Raw genomic sequence first — 5,801 nt, forward strand, 5'->3', positions numbered from 1 at the left:
TATCAATTCTATGTGGTCATTTTGTTGTAATTTTTGTTTCTTGATTTTGTGTTAAGTACAATTTTATGTGTTTTTTTTCTTGATCCATTGGTGCATTTTCTTTTTAGTATTGAGTTCCTACTTGTGTAATAGACCTATACAAGTTCTTAAACATCACTTCTATTATGTATTTGCTAGTTCTTAATTCTGTTTTTCATTCCTGTTAGGGTTCTTCTGTTTTCTTTAAAACGTGCTGACTGTTTCGATTTATTGCAATTTATTTGCTTACTGGAAATTTCTGAGATTCTGGATTTGTGTTTTTCAAAGTGTTATAAAAAAGTAGAAAAAAGAAGTACATCAAAATTCCAAGTACAAAAAAAATGATAAATGAAATACGTTCAGTGTGTAATTCTGCCGAAAAAAAATACGGTAATCTGGCAGTGATTTTGCAAAATTTATCGCAATTAATTGGCTTACTGTTTTTGTGTAATTCCAGTGCCATTGTTGAGATAAGATCTTGAAATTTCTGTGGTTCCAATTTGATAATCAAGTTCGCTTTATACAATTCCAGATAAAGCTGTGAAGTCACGCACAGTTTGCACAAAAATATTTTTCCAGTAGTTTTGTTTTTGTTTTCTTCATCTATTCTAGTGCTTTTCTCTAGGTTTCTTTTGTGTGCCATCCTTTTCATTGAGTCCCTTATTTTCTTGTTTGCCTTTTATTCACTATTCTTTGTGTTTGTCATATCTCTTGTATTCCTTTTGTTATAGCCTTTCTTGTTTACACATTTTCTTGTTTGTCTTTTATTGTTCTTTAAGTTTTGTGGTGCTTTGGCTTTGAGATAGAGTGCTTTTGCTTTGACATCTTTCATTTGAGGTTGCTAAGGCCTCAATAGCAGATTGGTTGAGGGAAGTATTCTTTCTTGGAGTGATTTGAGAGTCTTTTAATTTTCGTTCCAGCACTATATTTGTTCCATTTTCTAACCTTTTTTTTTCTTGCAATAGTTTGTTCTTTTTGTGTTTCCTGATTTGATTTTGCAATGGATACCTTATCAAGTTCAGCACCTTCTAAACGTCATTCCCCTCCAAAAGCATACTTCATTGATGAATTACAAGAAGTTAAAACAATATATGCACAACAAGATGAGGAATTGAGACAAATGGAGGCAAGGCTTCAAATTTTAGAAGTAAAACACATGGGGAAAAGATTAGAAAAACTTGAATTGAAGCATGAAAGATCCTCACATTCCATCCATGAAAGACATCATTCTCCTTGACGTTCTTCCAAGGATTCTTCCAATGCTCACGGCCATGGAGAAGATTATGGAAGAAGGAGGCATCACCATCATTCTCATGGAGAGAGCTATAACCGTGAACAAAGACATCACCAAGAAGCAAAACCTCAACTTTCTTTTGTAAAAGTACCTAGCTTTAGTGGTGATAGTGATCCTAATGTGTATTTAGATTGGGAAGCTAAGGTTGACCATATTTTTCATGTGTATAAGGTCCAAGATGACCATAAACTTGGGATAGTTTCTTTATCCTTTTTGGACTATGCCAAAGAATGGTGGTATGACGTTGTAATGGACATTATATATAGCAAGAGACCTCTCGTGGTTTCTTGGAATGATTTGAAAGAGTGTATGCGCGTGAGGTTTGCTCCTCCTTTTAGGAAGGAACACTTGTTGAAGTTCCAAAGGCTTCCTCAAGGACATAGGATGGTAGATGAATAATTTAAACATTTTGAAACAACTTTGACTAAAATGAATATGCATGCTAATGAAGAGTCAAAGATAAAATGGTTTGTATGTGGTTTGAGAAGAGATATTAGAGAATTTGTAGAATTAAATGAGTACTCTTCTTTAAAGAAAGTGCTTCGCATAGCCATCAAGGTGGAATCATATCTTTTGAAAACAACTTTAAAAAATACTCATGATGATGGTTTCTACAACTCTTCTAGGAAGGATGCAAACAAAATTTCTACTCGAATTTCTCCTTCCAATTTTTCCAAACAAACCAGTTCTTCAAAAAAAGTTTCTACTACAAATCCTTCTACTCCTAAGTCACCTACCAAAACTTCAAATATAAAATGTTTTAAATGTTTAGGTTCTGGGCACATAGCTCTTCATTGTCCACAAAAGCAAACCTTAATGATAAACAAGGTAAAACAAGACCTAACTCACCCACCTACCACAAGTAAAAATGAAAAAGCCAAAGAAGGCCAAGTTGACATGGGTCTTATCCTTTCACATCCAAGGTGTTTTCCTTCCTTATTTTTTTCATTACCAAAGGTTCTTACTTCACCACCATCTTGGTTAAAAAATGTTAGGGCTGATTATTTCATACCTCCTAATGGTTTTCACCATTTAAGAGGACTTTTTCCAACAAAAATCATCATTCCCAAACAATTTTTTCCAACTTGGTCTGTCTATAGGACCTCCTTTTCTGAACTCCCACTGCTTACAAATTCTAAGTCATGTTTGCCTTTCTCTAATTCAACTGTTAATTTTGATAGTAAACTGACTTTGTTATCTGCAGGGAATCAAAATTCGTGGTCGAATTCTCTCCAACTCGAGGAGTATGATAGAGATCAAATAAGAGAGGATTTTACTAATGGAGGAAGAGGTCATTCACCCAAACATTTGAAGTTCTTCCTTCTAGTCTTCTAAAAAATTAAAGAAGAATTAAAATAAAGAGAGGACCAAGCCTAAAGCCAAAAGAAGACTACAAGCTTTCAGGAATGGGCTTCAATTAATATCTCTCTTTATAGTTTTTTTGGTATAAATTTGTAAATAATATAGAATAGTGTTTAGGTAGGTGCTAAGAGGGAAACCTAAAGATACCTCTTGTGTAAAGCATCTTTAGATATTAGCTTTAGAAAATTCTAGAAAGGTATCCCTTCCTTCTCCACTTTAAGCGCTAGAAGTGGAAGAGTTGCAAGGTAACCTTGGTTAGCTTCCTTTGTAAGCTTCTTGTACACTCATGACCGGTCCTTCTCCTATAAAAGGAGGGCTTGAGTCTTTCTAATACAGATTTGATATTTTGAGTAAAGAAATTCTCCCAAATTGGTGAGTGATTGAGAGACTTGTGTCTTCTCCTCTTCTAGTCTCATCTTGAGTGCATCTTGGAACCTCAAGTGCCGGCATCTACACTCATCTTGGAGCCTTATATCCTTCAAGTGGCGTGTTCATCTCCAAGAACTCCAACAACATAAGTTCCCTATTTCATTTCATCTTCTTCATCCATTTTCCCTTCATTCCAAATTACCCATTTTTGTTCTACTTGTTTGTTTTCACTTTCAATCGGTGCAATCTCTTCCTTATGATGTCCTCTTTCATTTGCTGCACTTATATTCAATTTTAATCGGTGCAAAATGGTTGTTCTTGCTGTTTTTGTCACGTCCTCCATGGGTATAATTGATACATTTTGTGTTCTTGAGTTTCTATCCATGGGTTTGTTGTTCAAAATGGGTTTCTATATGAGTTTGGCTTGGTTACTTGTGTTTTGGTGAGTTCTTGAATGTTAAGAACATTGATCCAATTCTTAAAAAGTGCCTAATCATATTCCAACTCTTTTTGAATCCATAACATGTTCATATCATATCTCCATCATGTTATTGGAATCACATCATGTGGTATCATGAGTCTTAGGTTTGTTCTTGTGTATGTTTGAGTTGTTTTGGCACTTTTAATTCAAGAACTTTACATTCTTGTTGTTACCTTTCTGTTTTAGGTTTATTTTTGGGTACTTCTTGTTGTTTTCTTGTTCTTATTACATTGTGTTTGTGTCATTTTGATTTTTGAATCCTTATAAGTTTTGTCAAAGTCATGTTTCTCCAAAAAATGTTATCAATTCTATGTGGTCCTTTTGTTGTAATTTTTGTTTCTTGATTTTGTGTTGACTACAATTTTATGTGTTTTTTTTCTTGATCCATTGGTGCATTTTCTTTTTAGTATTGAGTTCCTACTTGTGTAATAGACCTATACAAGTTCTTAAACATCACTTCTATTATGTCTTTTGTAGTTCTTAATTCTGTTTTTCATTCCTGTTAGGTTTCCTCTATTTTCTTGAAAACGTGCTGAATGTTTTGATTTATTGCAATTTATTTGCTTACTGGAAATTTCTGAGATTCTGGATTTGTGTTTTTCAAAGTGTTATAAAAAAGTAGAAAAAAGAAGTACATCAAAATTCCAAGTACAAAAAAAATGATAAATGAAATACGTTCAGTGTGTAATTCTGCCGAAAAAAAATACAGTAATCTGGCAGTGATTTTGCAAAATTTATCGCAATTAATTGGCTTACTGTTTTTGTGTAATTCCAGTGCCATTGTTGAGATAAGATCTTGAAATTTCTGTGGTTCCAATTTGATAATCAAGTTCGCTTTATACAATTCCAGATAAAGCTGTGAAGTCACGCACAGAGGAATCCTAATAGGAATGAAAAACAGAATTATGAACTAGCAAAGACATAATAGAAAATGATGTATATGGAACTTGTATAGGTCTAGAATACAAGCATGAACTCAAACTAAAACAGAAAATGCACAAATGATCAAATATCAAACTCAGCAAAATTATATGACACTAAAGCAAGAAACAACAAAATCAATAAAAGTACTACAAGAAGTGATGACAATTATGGAAAAACAAGACTAAGACAAAACTTGTATGGATTCAAAAAGGAAAATACTCAAACATATGATAGGCAAAAGAATTAAAACAGCAAGCAAACTCAAATAAGCCTAAAAAACAGAACCGAAAATTGCAAGAAAATAAAGAGCTCTTGAAATAAAGTGCTACACAACTCAAAAATGAAACAAGAACACACCTAAACTCTTGATACCACATGATGTGATTCCAATAGCAAAGAAGAGAATGATTCTTGACATTCTTAGGAATCAACTTGAGTTGGACAATAGTTAGGCACTTTTTCTTAGAATTGGATCAATGTTCTAAGTCAAGAACTCACCAAAACTAGTACCAAATCCAAACTCATATGGAAGTTCCACATATTGTCAAATTGAACCAACAAAAAGAGAGAAAGAGCAAAAGCACCGAATAGAATTGAATAGGAACAACAATGAACCGAACAAAATGAATTAAATGACAAGAAAACTGAATAGAAGTGCTGGAAATTAAAAGGTACCGAACCAAAAACAAAGAAGAAGAAGAACAGCTGCTGGAAAAAGAAAATAACCGAACCAAAACACAAGAACACAAGCTACAAACATGAATAACAAAAGAGAAGGAAGGAAGGAGAAGAGAAAGCTCATGAAGATGGATGTATGGTTGGATGATCACGCCACTAGAAGGATGGAGACTCCTAGATGAGTGTGCAAGCCGCCACTTGAGGTAACCATGGAACCATCAAGATAAGACTAGAGAAGAAGGCACAAAGCTCTCCAATGCTCTCTCAAAATTTGAGTATAGTTTCTCTAATTAAAATTCAAATCTGAAATGTACAAGGGCAGCACCTATATTTATAGCCTAGAGGTGCTGAAAATCAAACTAAAAGAATTCAAAAATTCCCTCCTAAAAGCTCTAGAACCGGCGCCTAAACCAAGCATAAGGAAGGTGTGACCTCTTCTCTCACTTTGGCACCTCCTTATTCACTCCTACACCTATCTACTAACGCACCCCCCCCCCCCTCCTAAGACTCCTAACTAAAGACTAAAAGATGCTTTAACAATAGAGGTTTCTAATGTTTCCCTCTAAGCACCTTCAACCAAAGAAATTACAAAAAGAGTAAATAAACGTCCCCTAGCTCCTAAAGCTTTGAACATGCTTCTTGTAAGCCTTTGAGGTGGGCTTTGACCTCCATGGG

Source organism: Phaseolus vulgaris, chromosome 9 (genome assembly GCF_051622355.1).
Source record: "Phaseolus vulgaris cultivar YP4 chromosome 9, ASM5162235v1, whole genome shotgun sequence".
Taxonomy (NCBI): Eukaryota; Viridiplantae; Streptophyta; class Magnoliopsida; order Fabales; family Fabaceae; genus Phaseolus; species Phaseolus vulgaris.